The sequence below is a fragment of the Haliaeetus albicilla genome, chromosome 6, assembly GCF_947461875.1.
Source record: "Haliaeetus albicilla chromosome 6, bHalAlb1.1, whole genome shotgun sequence".
NCBI classification, from domain to species: domain Eukaryota; kingdom Metazoa; phylum Chordata; class Aves; order Accipitriformes; family Accipitridae; genus Haliaeetus; species Haliaeetus albicilla.
In genome coordinates, this window is record NC_091488.1 from 112271 (window position 1) to 129830 (window position 17560).

The following is a 17560-nucleotide window of genomic DNA, read 5'->3' on the forward strand; positions in this document are numbered from 1 at the left end:
GAGGAACTAATAAAAAGGGAGAGGATACCAGACAGAGAAATGGAGAAAAACAAATATTAGTGATGAGCCACAGGGCAGAAGGAAGAATTAAAAAAGGGGAGAGTGAGGTAGATGAGAGAGACTGAGAAATATCAAAAACACTGATGATCTAAAGGGAAGAGAGAGGGAAAATAAAGAACAGGGACAGGGAACCAGACAGAGAGAGAATAATAAAGACAAAAATGGGCTATGGGACAGTGAGGGAAGAAGTTAAAACATAGGGACAGGGACCTGGAACAAAAGAATCTAAGAAAGTAAAAGTGTATCCAGAATACAGGGCAGAAAAAGGAATTTAAAAATAGAGACACAGCATCAGACAGCTGAAAGCGGCGGGAACTGTGAAGGGCTAAAGGGCAGACAGGGAGGAATTACAAGATTGGGATAAGAAGACAGACGGATAGATGGTGAAAGAAAAAGTAGTGATGGGCTGCAGGGCAGAAACAGAGGATAAAAAAAGAGGGATGGGACAGGTCAGAAGTGCAGAGAGAAAAAGAAAACAGAGAGGCAGAACAACAGAGAAAGAGGGGGACTTAGAGAACAAGAGAGGGAGAGGTACAGGAAGAAAAAAACAAAAAAAATTAAAGCAGTGAGAGAAAGAAAAGGTGGGGGCAGGGAGGGACTGGGATGCAGAAGAGGGGTGACACAGCCCCAGGGGTCAAGGACTCACTGTACCTCCCACTCTTGGAGCTGCTGGGAGAATTTGACAGTTCAGACATGTCTGTCTCTCTCTCCCTCTCCCTTCCTCCTCTGTAGCTGCAGTCACTTGACTGTCATCCACCTAAGAGAATAGATTGGTGCCTTACAGCTCTTACAATATGAGGCTTCCTAGAAACACAGCCTCACATGCACACACACACTACATGACTGTACTGTGGTTTTGGTTACGCATACAGACCCTGCCGTGCACACTGGTGATCGGATCTGCTGAGGACTACACTAAGAAGGATCCATCCTCACCTGGAGAGGCAGGCTATCTCCTGTCTGCAGCTGCTGGCTGGATCCTTGTAGTGTTCAGTTACAGGGAATTTAGTTATTGGGCCTACAAGTAGCTTATGGTCACAGGAGCGTTCCAGACGCTTTTAGAAGGCCTTGAACAGAATAAACAAGAAGAGAGAAAAAGAAAGATACCAATTAGAAAAACACAGGTGCACATTCCATGATAAAGGGAACTTGGCACAAACAACCTCAATTCAGGGGCTTATCTCGACCAATTGGACTAAGACAAGTCCTGCATGCTCTAATTAATACGGCCAATTATGTCCTATGTTTATGTGCGTGTACAGAGCGGGTATAACTAACTTTATCTTACGTTTGTGCGCGTGGACAGTACCGATGTAACCAAGCACCATTTATGCTTGTGCGCGTGGACACCAAATGCTTGCATGCAGCAACCAATCAGAGTTTCTAAACAACTTAGAGAATTGTATAAAAATGATCAGCTAAGCTCAATAAAGGGACGACTTTAATCATCATATTGGTGTTCTATCGTCCGGGCCCCGCACGGAATAATCCCTAAAACCTACAGATCCTCTTTATTTTATTCTTCAAATAAAAAATATTCTTCAAATGCAGACCACTACGGAATCTTTCCATCTGTCTCGTACCGTCACGGCAGAAGAAAGGGCAACCACGGCGAAACGGTGCCAGCTGACATCCAGCTGAGAGAAGAAGAAAAAACATTAGCACAAAGCTGGGTAGGAATCCAAAGCTGCCTTTTTTTTTTTTGTGAAGGTTTGCGAAGACAGTACGACTGAGCGGAGGAAAAAGTATTTTTGCGTCATCTTCGGTACAGTTGTTGACACAGGCCACTAGAGCTTTTGCATTTTTTCAGACAACCGTGCCTTTTTTTTTTTCCTTTCTTTTTTGACTCATTGGCAACTTTACTTTCACTAGAACTCACTTTCCTAGATACACGCAGGTGACAGACATAAGAGACCTACATACATTTTCTCAAGCCTTAGTATAGCCGAGGCTTCATCACCCTATACGTCGCAAGTTGAGTAGTTTTGCTAAAGAGCACAGCAACACATCTGTCCTTGTGAACTGCCTCGTTGCAAAAAAGGAATCATTTTTTCCAGGCCGTTGCTCCAAACGGTCAAGATCTTTTAAAACCGCAGTTGTGCCACCAAACCCGCTCAGGGTCCCTCCTAGCTTTTGACCGCCCTGAGATTTAACAGGCACACGCTCCATTCCATCTTCCAACAGCAAAAATACGTTAACGCTCTCGGACCCAGAGCGCAACCCTACGGATGTCCACGCACACACCCTGCCGTTTTGATGAGGAGCCACCGAGCAGCCCTGCGAGCACAGCTGCACGCGCCAGATCGGTTTCCCCTACGCCGTGAGTTACCGGTTTCCGTGAACGTAGTTTCTGACGCTTTAAACCGAAAACCGTATCTCGACGCTTCGCCACAGCAGAAACGACCCATCGCTAGAACGCTACAAAAACGCAGTAACACCAACTGCAAACCCACAGCAGCAACAGCTCCAGAAATATTTAGACCAGGAACAAGGGAGAAAAATAAAACAGCTTCATCTCACGCACAGGGGAGCGGCAGGCAGAGAAAAGGGTCGGCATTCTGAGCCCTTACAGAAAACGGGCATTCTCCTTCCATTCCTCGGCCCGTCCGTGAAGGTCTAAATACCGCAACACTACCACGGCAACGTCGAGAGTAGGGCACGGCAGCCCTGCCACTGGACTTGCCACTGACCCATGCTATTTACGTAGCAGGACGTGTACGCAGAGGGACACGTTTTGCCACACACAGCCCTGAACTTCCTGAAAATTTACGTTTACCGAAAAAAGCCATTTGGAACATATTGCCAAACAACGTTCGGCAAGAAAGCTTTGATGCCTTTGACACACGCAAGTTTCTGGTCACTTGCTATTTGCTTCCTGTTGCTGCTGCTGTTCTTCCTTCAGAAATTCTACTCGTCGCCAAGTTATTCACTACTGGTTCAAGCATTTGCCTTCCTGGTATTACCAGCACATTCACAGAGGCAAGTAACTTAATTGCTCTTCTACAATTATCCAAACGACAATTACAGCCACGAAAGAGAAGGAGAGGTCAGGCAGCACAAGAGCTCTGCAGGCTGGCACCAGTCAATATTGCACTCTCTAAAATCAAACAACAACAAAACAAAACCGTGACCCTGTAGCCGCCTTTTTTTTTTTTTTTCTTTCTTCTTCTTGCAGAGCTCATCCCTGCCTCAGCATTTTGTCTTGTCAGAGCATGAAGCGCCGGTGATGCGTACCCTGACGACTTCTGCGTGTGATGAATGCCTGTTCCGAAATAATCCAGATCTGCAAGACTGGTGTCATTTATACGGTTTTAATCATCATAACTCAAATTTTATTTACTCACGCATTTGTGAGGAAACTAATTAACTTTTAGACACTGCCTCTCCTTTTTTTGGGGGGTGGGGGTGGAAATGTGTTAGAGACCGAAAAACATTACGATTCAGAGCTCCCAACCACGAGGGAGTGGTGGAGAAATCAATGAAAGCAAAGACCAACAGCAGCAACATCAACTGAAAGTTGGCTTTAATTCCGATCACGTACTTAAGCGACTCTCCAAGTCTATGCCTCGGTCCTAGGAATGACTAGTCCCTTTTTGGAAGGACAAATTTTTTCCACTTAAAAGTCCTAGACTGAAGACTCCGCTGAACGGAATGGGGATTGTCCCACGGGACAACATGCCATCAACACTCTTAATGGGGAAGGAAAAAAAAAAACCCCAAATAAAAATCAAGTTTAAGTACCAGTTCCCATCATGTTTCGCTCATTACATTTCTACTGGCATCTAGGTGCTCAAAAATGAACTACGGGGACACCACATATTCCTAAAAATTCAGTTATACATAAAAAAGTAAAAGGCTATTTCCAGCTTGCCCATCAAATCAGTACGAACAGAGAGAAGAGAAACACTCGACCCTGAAGAAGCTAACAGGCAGCTCTGAATTTACCAGACAGGAAATTTCATTCTTTCCCCTGAAACAAAAACACATCAAGGGACCAGTTCAGGAACAGGGCACGATCTGTGAACAGCAATTTTTCCATCACCCTTTCTGCACTAGCAGCAAATTTGCCTTCTCTGTGGGTTTAACGTGGAGCATCTGTAGCGCCCTCGAACTCGCAAGTGTTTCTCTCCGCTCCCCCAGCCCGATACGTGCGATTACCTGAGCAGCAAGCGGAACTGACCACGCAGGATTTTCTTCGTGTGACGCGGAAGGTTACGCTGGGAGAAGAGGAGACAAAGAAATGAACCTGCTTGTCACACCCAGCCATCGGTGAAAAGACAGGGGAGGATTCTGCCGGAAGGGCTCTGCACCCCAGGAGCTCCCGCCGGCCGGTTTCTCTCCCCTTTGCCCGGTACCGAGGGGACGACGACACCTCGCCCGCGCCCCCTCGCAGGGGGGGCTGCCCCAGGAGAGACGGGGGACCCCCACCTCGCTTCTGCCCGCGGGAACGGACCGGGAGAGACCCTCCACGCAGAGAGAGGAGCGCGGCGTGGATTGCATGCCCGAGGGAAGAGGCCGGGCTCCCCGCTGGCAGAAGGACAACTCACCTCCCTGCTGCTCGGAGCGGCTCGCTGCGGACAGCCCTGCCCGCGCCCGGCCGCTCTTCCGCCGTGCTGGGAGCGCAGTCCGGCCGACGGACGCTCCAGCGAAAAGACGCTCCAGCTAATCGCGCCTCCTGCTCCTTACAGCCGCAGGTACTTTTGCCTCTGGCTAATGCACGCTCCAGACAGCGGACACCCCGCCTCGTTCCAGCTCCCGCTTGCTACAGTTCTGGCTCGTTGAAGCCCCAGCTCCGCACTGAAGCTCCGGCTGATTTCAGCTGCTTCTCCTTACAAGCTCCAGCTACGTGCAACGGTCTGGGCTTTCCATAAGGTTGTATATCAACTGCTGTCAAAACTGGAGCATTGGGATTAAACATCAGAGTTGCACGCCGAATAAATATTCGTTAGTTTGCGCGATTAATTACTTAACAACTATTCTGAGCAGCGCAGAAAGAAGAGCTGGACTCAAAGAGGGCACGTGGGGTCTGAAAAGCGCCTTTCCCCCCCACAGACCATCACAGATGTTGAGTTCGGCCTGCTGCGTGCCGGACTCCCAAACTTCGGCGTCCGACACAACCAGACCCCCATCTCCGGGGAGGGTCCACGCACCCTGCCCGCCCCCCGCTTCCCCCCGTAGCCCCCAACACCCTCCCACCCGCCTGCAAAACCAGCCAAGCCGGCTCCCGCTTTTGGACCCCGCACCAGCTGACTCGGGGCCCGTTTGGGAGCCAAAAAACCCGGCTGCTGAGCCCGTTCTCAAGGCCCAAACACGCAGGGCCGGACCTCTGTTTCTGGGCCCAAAGCCGCGCAGCTCGGTCTGTTTCCGAGCCCCCACATCAGCCACGCGAGCCTGTTGTCAAGCCCCAGGAACAGAAAACTTGTTCTCCATTTCTGACCCTGCAGTGCCCACGGGCGACGCCGAGCGTAAGCCACCCCACAGCCCTGCACCCCCGGGGCCCCACACGTAGTTTCGGGGAGTGCTCGGGACCTGCGGAGGGCCCGGCCCCACGCCTCTGCGGGGCAGCCCCAGCACAGGCAGGGCGTCGCTTCACGATTGCCGTTTCAGGCTTTATTTCCCCGCCATCACCGGCACGGCCAGGCCCCCACCCCAAACCCCCAGCCGAAGCACCCCCGCGGGTAGCCGGGCCCAGCCACCCAGAAAACAAGAAAACCAAAGAGGGTACAAGACGGACACCGTGGGGAAAGGCAAGGAGAAGGACGCAGAAACAGAGAGAGCGCGGGAGGGATAGGGAGCAGGACAGAGAGATGGAGCAAGAAAGGAAAAAAGGACGGGAGGCAGAACCAAGGGAAAGAGAGACAAGGACGGAGAGCAGGACAAAGGGACGGAAGAGGAAAAAAAAAATAGCGACGGGCTGCAGGACAGAGATGAAGGGATTAAATAGACACCGGGAGCATGACAGAAGGACACAGAGAGACAAAAGGGACAAAGAGCAGGCCAGCATCGGAGGGGAAAAAACCAACTGCGATGGGCAGCGGGAGAGAGAGACGGAAAAAGAAAAAAGTACTGAGGAACAGAAAAAAGAAAGAAGCGACAGCTAGCTGGACAGGCGGACACAGTTAGAAAGGGCGGGAGAGGGAATGGGGCAGAGAAAGACAGACAGAAAAGGCAGCGAAAGAAAGCAAGGCAGAGGAACAGCAAGGCGGGGCGGGGGGGGAAGGGACAGGGGTCTGGACAGAGATGGAGAAATAAGCAGCAGGGACAGAGGAAAAGAGACAGAAAGAGGGACAGGGAACATGGCAGAGAAGGAAAACTCAGGACAGCGGCAGGACGGAGATAAAAAACTGGGACGGTCCTCAGGACAGAGAGGAATACGAATGTCCCGCAGGGAGCGGGACAAAGGGATACAGCGAGAAACGACGGGACAGGAAGCAAGACAGCGCGACAGACAAGAACAATGAGAACGAGAGAGAGAGAGAGACTGACAGAGAGAGAGAGACTGACAGAGAGAGAGACCGTGAGAAGCACAGGGGGTTGGGAAACTTAGAAAGAGAGGTATCAGGAGCCCTGCAGAGAGAGGGAGGGTGAATAAAAAAGGGGCAGGAAGCAGCACAAAGGGTCACAGAGAGTAAGAGATGAACAGGAAGGAGGACGGGGACAGTGAGATCCAGAATGACAAAAATAAACAGCAACAGCGAGCAAGACAAAGGGATAGAAACAGAAAGTAGGAAGAAGAGAGATAGGAAGGCAGGGACACAGAGCGGCACGTACAGGCGCAGAGAGGAAAAGAACGCCAGGGCAACAGGCCAGAGAAATTGGGAGGCGGGGAAAGAGGCGGATGCAGATCAGGACAAGGAGATGGAAAAGGAAAAAACAGCGACTGGCTGCAGGACAAAGACGGGGATGGGGCGGGGGGAGAGGGAGAGGGAGCAGGACAAGAACGCAGAGAGAAAAAGAAAGGGGGGCAGTCGAATGAGAGAGAGAGAGAGGAAGGGGGGGAGGAAGAGGGAGCAGGACAAGAGAATAGACAGAAGAGAGGAGGCACAGGGAAGCAAAATAAACAAACAAACAAACAAAAAAACAAACGTCACAGCAGCATGAGAAAGCGAGGCGGTCAGGAGAGGGGGAGGGAGGGACCGGGAGGCACAAGAGGAGCGACAGGGCCCCGAGGGCCCAGGACGCACCACAGCTCTCGCTCTTGGAGCTGCCAGGAGACCTTGCCAGTTCAGACGCTTCTTTCTCCTTCTCTCCTCCCTTGCTCTTCTGTAACTCCAGTCGCTTGGCTGTCCTCCACATAACGGAACACGCGAGCGCCTCGCAGCTCTTACGAGATGAGGCCTCCTAGACACGTAGCCTCGCTCGCTCGCTCACTATGTGGCCGTACCGCGCTGCTGGTCATGCATACAGACCCTGGCGGTCTGACCTGCTGTGGACTACGAGGCGGGATCCTCCCACACCCAGAGAGGCAGGCTCTCTCTTGCCTGCAGCGGGAGGCAGCTGCCAGCCAGATGGCCTGCCGTTTCTTCTTCTTTACCTTTCTGTGGCCTCTCCAGCTTCAGCAGCTCCCGTCCACAGCCAGTAAGCGCTCCGCCTGTCCCTCTGTGCTCCCGCGCCGTGAGGAGAGGGAGGCCAGGCAGAGACAGCCCACGCAAGCCTGAGGCTGCTGCAGTCAACGGCATCCCCGGGGACGAACGGACAACCGCACTCACAGCGTGGCCTCTGGGAGAGGGAAAGAGGCAGCAGCGACCGTTATTACCGTAGCTCGACCCTGGCCGGAGCCCCTCCTTCCGCAGGGGCTTCCGCAGACGCCGCTCGTTCCCCGCGCCGCTGCTAACGGCACCCACGTTCAGGGAGACTCGAGAACATCGCAGGGCCAGCTTGCTGCCCTCACGACAGGGCCCGGGGGCTGCCTGTGGCTACAGCGCAGGCTTCAGGGGAGGGGCTGGAGCTGGGGGCAGCCGCACGGGCCGAGCGAAGGCGCCGGGGGAGCTCCGGCGACTCGGGGAGGCGCCCGCTGGCCGCGCCTGGGGGGTGCCCGCCTCCGTCCCCTCTTCCCTTCTATCGGCTCTCGGGGAACTGCCCGGCGCTGCCCCGGCCCGGCTCGCCTCCGGCGGACCGGGAGCCTGCCGCGGCGGCCGCTTCGCAGCTTCCCGTCCCGCCAGCCCTGGGCGGCCAGCGGACAGGAGGCACCCCCCGCCACTGCCACCGCCCCCGCCGGAGGGGATCGCTCGCCTCACCCGCGGTCCCGGCGCTCGCCCGCTGCCGCTGAGACCCCCGCCCTGCGCACCACCACGCTGCTCCCAGGGACCGCGCATGCGCCGGAGGGGTCAGAGCAGCGAGCGAACGCCGGGCTGCCCCACGCGCAGGACGGCGCATGCGCCCGGGAGGCGCGTCCGCACGGCTGGTCGGGGAGCGGGCGCGGCGGGAAGCCCGCGGAAAACCACGCGAAACCGGTAACGCTCCTGCGTCTGACCTGGTCGGACTCCGGGGGCCGCGGCGGCAGCGAGGACTACGCCGCGCCCGAGAGCCACGCTGCCGCCCGGCCGCCGAGTCCGCGAAAACTACAGCTCCCGGCATGCCCCGGGAGGCAGCCTGCCCTGCTGCCTGGCCCCGAGGGGACGCCGCTTCCGTTTCCGCCCACGCCAGCGCAGCCGCAGTTCCGCCGAGCCCCCAGCGCCGCTCCGGGCAGCTCCGGCGCGCTTTCGCCGCCCGGCTCCGGCACGGCGCGGCACCCCCCGCCCGGCTCCGGCTCCGGCTCCGGGCAGCGCCCGCCGCCGCCGCTTCGGCACGGCACGGCGCGGCCCCGCCACCGCTCCGTGCGTCCGACACGGACCCCGCCGTCCCCCTCGGGGCTTTCCCCGGAACCCGCCGGCCGACTGCGCAGCCCCGCCACGGGGTCCGGTGACACCCCCCCGCGCGCTCACGTGCTCACAGCCGCACTGTGAGCCCCCCCCCCCCCCCCGCGCGCACGTGCTCCCAGCCGCCCTGTGAGCCCCCAGGGCCCCCGGCCTCGGCACAGGCGGCCCCCACCCCCCCCCGGGCCACCCCCGCCTCCGACGTTCGCGGTCCGAGGGGCGCCCGGCCCCGCTCACCTTCTCCCGAGGGGCAGCCGCACCCCGGCCGCCGCTCCGCTCCGCTCCGCTCCTGCCTGGGCTCCCACCGGCCCCGCCCCGGCCCCTCCCCCGGCAGCCCCCCCTGGCCAGGGAGCGGCCGTCCCCATCAGCCTCACTGCCCGCACCTGCGGCTCCTCCAGCCCCGGCCCGCAGCTGTGGTACCCAAATCCGGAACAAAACTCCTCAACACCAATGTGAACTTAAGCAGCAGGCACTTCCTTGATTGAATGAAAGATGTCAAGAGTCAGCTGATTGGGAAGAGCTGTTAACTGGGGTCAAAATACAGATTTTAATACCCCTCTTATTTTAGTTCTAAGACTTGGCCATTGCCAGGTATCATCTTTTCCATTTACCCAGGTCCACCAGCGAGGCCACAAGGGAGATTTCTTCCAGAGAGAGGATAGAGTTATTAAGTCTAAAGTCCACGAGTTGCCTTTCTCCTTCATGAAAAGGTGAGTGGATCATATATCATCACTAGTCACCCAAGCAGTTAAGCCTGAACTTTTCACCTGTCCTTTAATACAGTCAACTCCAAGCGAAATTTTTTCCGTTTGGTCCCGAAGAGGGGACCAAAGATCATGTCAAATATTATTATGCTTTCTGCAAATACATCCCCATCTTAGAGCTTTAGCTACTAGAGAAAGTCTTTGGAGTTTGGGGTCAGAAGAGCTGCAAGTATAAGCCTTCATTCAGCTCTGTTTAGGATCTGTGATTTTTCTCTGGTTGTCTAAACCAGTCTAAATTTCCATAGATGGTCCCGACTCTGGGTGGCTCGAAAAAGGATCCTGGAACTCCAGTAAATTCTAGACATCGTTTTATAGTTTCAATATGATCCCAAGTTCCTTTTTGCACTTGTCTCTACGGTTTTGGCAACTGACAGCCCCAAGGGGTGCTTGTACAACTTTCTCCCGAAGGGCGATTAAATGAATTCTTTTGTCCATGAGGTGGATGGTTTGGTAACGTTATAATTCACAACGCTATAATTCCTTCTTTCAAATTTAAAAAAAATAATTGCCTTTTAAATCCATCCCATTTAATTTGCTAAAATGATTCTCATTGTTCTGCATCTTTTCTCAAGTTTTGGTTAAATTCAATGTCAGTATTCCCCACGGAACTAGATTTTCATCTGACTTTGGAATCGGAAGGCAGGCTGTTACTGAGGTTAAATTTTGTGTCTTTACAAAACTTTGAATCAGTTACAAAACTAGATTATTTTTTTTTTTAATCCAAATTACAAAAACGGTTAATCTCAAGATTAATAGCTCAAACAATAATTGTTTCATTTTGTTTATCTCATGTTTAGAACCCCTCAAAAAAAATGCATACGCCCTCTAAACACACAAAAAGATTATTGCCCTCGACAATATTCCTAATAGCAACCCCAATATTATCAACTTTACACAGCTGTTTTCCCAAACAGATAACGTGAAACTTACTTATAGATTTTCAGTTTTAAAGGGCCAGTTTCTTTAGACTTCCGGTTTCTTGTTGGTGCTTTCTTTATTCTTGAATAATGAAGCCAAGGTTCTTCTCCCAGACCTTTACTGCTATAAGGGTTGTTAAAATGACTCGATACGGTCCTTTCCACTTCTCAGTGATTTTATATATATTCAATCTCCTGGTCGGAAGGGATGCGCTGCTACGTCCAGTTCTAAGGGTCCAGCTGTGGAGACATACTGACAAAGTTCTTGAAAAGAATTGCTTAAAGAAATCATAACACCTTTTAAAAACATATCTCCAAAGGGACTCAAGATACTCAGAACATAGGACTCTTGATACGGTCTTTCATACAACATTTCATAATGACTTAAATTTTCTTTCTCTTCTGGCTATACTCTGATTCTTAATAGAGCCATGGGTAATGCTTTAACCCATGTGAGGAGTGAGGTTTCCTGACAAATTTTACTCGACTGTTGCTTAAGGGTATAGTTCATTCTCTCTCTCTCTCTCGCTCTCTCCCTCTCCCCCCCCCCCTCCCCCTGCCCCCCCACTTGCTTGTGGTCTATATGGGGTGTGAGTGATAGTCTCAATCTATAGATAATACTTTGCTCAACTTGTCTCACAATCTTTGCTATAAAATGAGGGCCATTGTCAGATGACATTCCTACAGGCACCCCATATTTTGGTATTATCTCTTTGAGCAAGACTTTGAGTACTTCCCTTGCTTTGTTGGTGCGACAAGGGAAAGCCTCGGGCCACCCAGTAAAGATATCAACTAAAACTAGGATATATCCTTCTTTTCAAGGCAATTCTATACAATCAATTTGCTAATATTCTCCTAAAAAATTTCCTTATTTCATAATCCCAAAGATGATCTTACTACTGATTCGGGGATATTTTTATATATAAATTTCACATCCGCTTCTAATTGTTTAAACAATCTTTGTCATATTTCACTTTCTGTTCCCCAATATACTTTGTGATGTTCAGCTCGGCCAACTTCTCTTATTATTGTGGGTGGGACTATTATTTGACCTGTCGGTGTTACAGCCTATCCTGTTCCATTTTGTTAGCCTGCAATCTAATAATTAATTCTTCATCTTTTTCGTTATAATTCGGAGTTTCTTTAGGCAATTTTGTACTTTTCTCTGGAACTAGTGCTAGGATGCCTTTTTCCGCAGCCTCTTTAGCAGCTTTATCAGCCAGTCGGTTACCTGCGTTAGGACCGGTCTTACCTAACTGATGTGCTTTACAGTGCATTATCGTGACTGCTGTTGGTTTTGGAACGGTTTCTAACAATTTCGGTATTTGTTCTGCGTGCCGAGTGGTGGTTCCTTGTGCAGATAACGGTCCTCTTTCTCTCCGTATCGCTCCATGTGCACGTACTACTCCAGAAGCATACTTTTGAGTCTGTCCAAGTGTTGACTCGCTTTCCTTGACTTAGTTCCAGAGCTCGAATAAGAGCTATCAATTCAGCCTTTTGGGCAGATATCGTCGAAGGCAAAGTTGGCAACGCAATTACCTCCTCGGTAGTTATTGTCTATCTTGATAAACGTTTTCCTTCACAGATGGAACCGCTTCCGTCGGCATATAGTTCCCAATCTGTTTCTTCTAGCGGCACATCTCAGAGATCCAGTCAGCTGGAGTAAACTCTTTCGATTGTCTGCAAGCAGTCACGTTCCAGTTCTCCTTTAACTTGATCAGTTGTTGAAAATGCAATAGGGTTAACGGTGGTAGTAGTTTTTAGGTAAACATCATCTTGTTCCAGCAACGCCACTTGGTATTTCAGCATTCTGCTAGGGGATAACCAATGCCCCCCTTTCTGTTTTAGCACAACAGTTATCATACGGGAAACGTACAGTAATCCTTTGTCCTCTAATCCTTTGTCCTCAGGTGAACTTACGAGCTTCCTGGATCAGTAGCACAGTTGCAGCGACGGCTCTCGGACGACCAGATCATCCCAGACTCACATTACCTAATCGCTTCGAGAAGTAGGCCACAGCTCGCCCACTTGGCCCTAAATATTGGGCCAGGCTACCCAGAGCTACACCTCTTCTTTCATGAGCAAAAAGTTCAAGTGTCTTTGTGAGATCTGGCAGGCCTAGGGCTGGCACCCCTATTACAGCCTGTTTCCATTCTTGGAAAGTAGCTTTCTCGGCATCGGTCCAATCCGTTGTTTGAGGTTTTGAGCTGCTCCTATAAAGGTCGGGCCAGCAAGCCACAATTTATAATCTACAGGTGACACCACTCAACCATTCCCGGAAATGCTCGTCATTCATTTTTTTAGTCTTAGGTTCGGGGAGACGACAAACTGCCTCTTTTCTCTCAGTTCCCAATTGTCTCTGTCCTTTTAGGATTTTAAAACTCAAATAAGTTTCTTCTTTCTGGGTTATTTGGTTTTTTTCTTTTGACACTCGATATCCACTGATTCCCCAACAGTTCAAAAAGTTAATAGTTGACTTTGTGCATTGTTCTTCCGTCTCAGCTACAATTAACAGATCATCCACATATTTCAGCAAGATTTCTTGATTATTTTCTTTCTTCCAAATCCCTAATTCTCGTGCCAATTGATTTCCAAACACGGTAAGACTATTCTTAAAGCCTTGAGGCAAGCCTGTCCACGTATATGGTGTTTTTCTCCCAGTCTCAGGATTTTCCCATTCCAAAGCAAAAACCTCTTGACTATTGGGATCCAAGGGAATACGGAAAAAGGCATCTTTTCCGTCTAACACTGTGAACCATTCTTGTTTCTCCGTTAGGGTTGTTAACAAAGTATAAGGATTTGCTACTACCGGATGAATATCTTGTACTATTTGATTTATTGCTCTGAGGAGGTCTTGAACTCATCTATCATCTTTTTCATTAGCCTTTTAACAGGCAAGATCGGGGTGTTATATCTGGATTCACATTCTATTAACAATTTGTATCTTAAAAATTTTTGTATTAGCATTACTAACCCTTTCCGACTTTCCGGTTTTAGGGGGTATCGTTTAATTCTTACCGGATTCGATCCTGGCTTTAAATCAACTCTCACAGGTTCTGCTTTTTGGATTTACCAGGAACTTCCCAGTCCAGATGATTGGAATTACAGCATTATACTTTGACTGGTATAATCTTCTGCTGTCGGTAACCGTCCTGTTAAACAACAAAGCCACTGCTTCGATACGTTTAGTTTCTGGAATTAAAGTTTTAATCTCTCCACTTTTAAATTTAATTTCTGCCTCTAAGTTCTCCAATAGATCTCTCCTTAACAGGATTTTAGGAGAATTTGGCACATAAAAAAACTGCTGAGTGACCCGTTGCTTTCCTAATTTCATTGTTAAAGATTTAAAGAAGGGTCTAGTTGCTCGTTCACTTGTTGCACCGACACCACCAATTTCTTCAAAACTTAACTCTCCCTCTAAGGTATTTAAAACTGAAAAGGTGACCCTAGTGTCAATTCAAATTCAATTTTCTGTTCTCCCAGTTTAGCTGTAACCAGAGGTTGTGCTGGGAGACTCGCCTCCGGTCCCCGTCAGATACGTTCACTTAAAAAGAACAAATCTACATATGGCGCTTTATTCCATTTACTCTCTCTCCTACAAAACAACAGTAACTGCAATATAGTATTGTAACTCAAAGTTCTGTTTGTTTACCATTTTTCCTGCAATTCACCCCAATGTGCCAATAAACGTCCCAACGGTGATGTTTTTGGTAACTTTTCATCAGCAGTTCTGTTTCCTGCACTCTTATTCTTAAACAATTTTGCTAATGCCATTATACTTATATACATTCAAATACCAAATACCAAAGAAATGCAAATGACAATTGTCCCAAATAATACACAAAGTCCAACCCAGCAATATGACTTACAGGCAGACGCCTAGGCTTCCGCTGCAGACGGGTACCCTCCAAGCCCCAACCCTGCGAAGCTTTCGCCGCGCCTCACGGGCGGGCTTTCCAAACAAATTCCAAAGAAGCAGCGCCTTACCTTTTTTCCAGGGAACGCTGCGAGGAGCTTTGCGAGTCGAGGGTGATGGTTCTCCCCGAGAACACCTCGGTGCCGGCCGGAGTTCGATCGACGCTCGATCTCGTCCAGTCTCACTCGCAAGGTCCCATCTGGGTCACCAAAACCGTTACCGAAATCCGGAATAAAACTCCTTAACACCAACGTGAAGTTAAGAAGCAGGCACTTTGTTTATCGCAGCGCTGGGGACACGGGGGATCGCTCCTCCAAAGGCGTGTCCCGCTTAGTATCAAAATCCATCAGTTTTTACAGACTTTTCTTGTCAGGTCATTGTTACCTAAGCTCCTTCCGTAAAAATGCATACTCTGCTCGTTCTTAAATTTAACCTTTATAATGATCGGTCCTTTGATTATATAACCTTATCAATATTCTTACTTAAAAACAATCATTGGTCAGTTACACTTAGCTCTGCTGACTGGAATCTTCGATACTCAAATCGAGATGGGAAGGGTAAGGGGGTTTCCAAGCAGCAAACTGGTGTCCACGACCGTTTCCTTAGTTTCCTGAAACAGAACGTAGAAAAACCCGTAACTTCCTGGTGAGGTTTCTAGGGTTAGCTATTTCAAACTTTAACAATATTAAGGTTCCTAGAGTCACGCGAACACAGTTCCTAAAGTTTCTATGGCTACGTTTCAAACTTAACGATCCTATACGTTATGCTTCACAATTTTACTTCTTAATCAAACCTAACTCTTCTATGGGATTAAATTTTGATTTCTTTACCAGAATATTTGCAACAGCTGGAGCCCAGCAGGAACGGGGTGGGGGGGGGGGGGGCACGGCCCGACCCCCCCCAGCGCCTCCCCTCCTCCTCCCCTGGGCTCCCTCACGGCCCCTCGCCTCGTGCAAAGGGAGCGCAAACGCAGCCCGGAGGGCAAAGGGGACGGGCGGCCAGCGTTTATTCAGTCAGTCGCGTGCCTATCGAGTCCTGCCAGCGAGTCTGCTCCGGGTCTCGGGGCGCCCCCCGGCGCTCCCTCTGCCCCTCGGACACCTCTGATAGCCTATTTCCATACATTCTGTATGGCACGTCTAAATATTGGGATGGTTTTAATATTTTGTACCAGCTGTGGAAACCGGTTTGCTGCTAGGTGACTGCAAAAGTGAGATTTGGTAAATAATTATTAGAAATCTTATACTAACACTACAATTGGAACAATAGACAAAAGTATAGCCAAGCAATTAACTAGCAGAGGTAGGTACTCCTAAGTTTTGCAGTTCTTTGCTCTTATGACTAGATGTTCCTGTACGGTAGATGAGAACAATGCTGAAACTGACCACATGTGATTGAAACTGCGTTAAGCTTCAAGATCAAAGAACAAGGACAAGAATAAAGACTTCAGGGACAGCCAGCAAGAACTTCAAATGGGTCGCTGGTTGCAAAAGCAGCCCTTCGTCTCAAATGGATCCTTCATTGCGCGTGATCGGATGTAGGCAGTACTACGATAATCGGTTGCCATCGTTTTTACGTATACGTATACTAATCTGATTAACATGCAATTAGTTATTCTGTATAACTTGTTTGTGCTAAAGCTGTGGCATGCACGCTAGGTGCAACTATCCGCTGTGTATCCAGCGCTGCAATGAAGAATGCCTGCTTTCTAAAACTCCAAAACGAGTCTTGGGGAGTTTCTTCGACCGGCTTTTCAGTATCGGGGGTACAAGGGAGGAAAGGAAAAAAAAAAAAAAAAAAAAGGCAGCGGTGTGGGAAAGAGGGGGGACCAGGGGAGGGGCAGGGAGGGACCAGAACGCGGAAGAGGGGAGACAGGGCCCCGAGGGCCCGGGGCTCGCCACAGCTCTTGTTCTTGGCACTGCCAGGAGAATTTGCCAGTTCAGACGCTTCTTTCTGCTCCTCTCCCGCTCCCCTCCTCTTCTGTAACTCCGGCGGCGCGGCCGTCCTCCCCCTAGGAGAACACGCGTCTCATAGGTCTTGCAGGACGAGGCCTCCTAGGCACGGAGCCTCGCTCGCTCGCACGCTACGTGGCCGTACCGCACCGTCGGTGCTGGGTACGGACCCTGCGGTGCAGCTCGGCGGTCTGACCTGCTGCGGACTACGAAGAGGGATCCTTCCACGCGCGGAGAGGCAGGCTCTCTCTTGCCTGCAGCGGGGGGCAGCTGCTGGCCGGCCAGCCTTCCATTTCTTCTTCTCTACCTTTCTGTGGCCTCTCTAGCTTCAGCCGCAGCAGCGCCTGCCCGCAGCCGGTCAGCGCCCCGCCTGTGCCTTTGTGCTCCCGCGCCGCGAGGAGAGGGAGGCCAGGCAGAGAGCCCGTGCAAGCTTTCCTTGCCGGCGGCGTTTCGTCACCGGGAGGAAGCAAGGAGCGCGGCGGCGCCTCCCGCCGGTGCCGCACTGCCGTTACCGTCGGACGGCACGTGCAGGACAGCGGCAGCCCCGCGCCCTCGCAGCCTCCGAGCTGCAGTACCGAACATTGGCCGCGAGGCGGCAGCGGCGAGCGCTTGGCACAAGGCGCCAGCGCGCATGGGCGGCAGCCCAGCTGCAGTACCGAAGTCTGTTCAATAGGTGGCGGAAGAGAGCGCTGGCGAAACGCGCCGCCACGGCGCATGCGCGGCTCCGAGCTGCTGAACCGCGTTTTGGTTGCTAGGCAACAGCAGGAGGGCGTCAAAAGGCACCAGCGCGCATGCGCGGCTCCCGAACGCCAGGGCCGCGTTTTGGTTGCCAGGCGACAGCAGGAGCGCCGTAAACCGCGCCGCCAGGGCGCATGCGCGGTTGCCGAGGCGCCGTGTCGCGCTTTGGTTGCCAGGCAACAGCGGGCAGTGCCGTAAAAGGCGCAGCGCGCATGCGCATTTGCCCAGCTGCCGTAACGCGTTTTGGTTGCCGAGCAACAGCAGGAGCGCCGTAAACCGGGCCGCCGCGCATGCGCCATTGCCGAGGCGCCGTGTCGCGCTTTGGTTGCCGGGCAACAGCGGCCAGCGCCGTAAAAGGCGC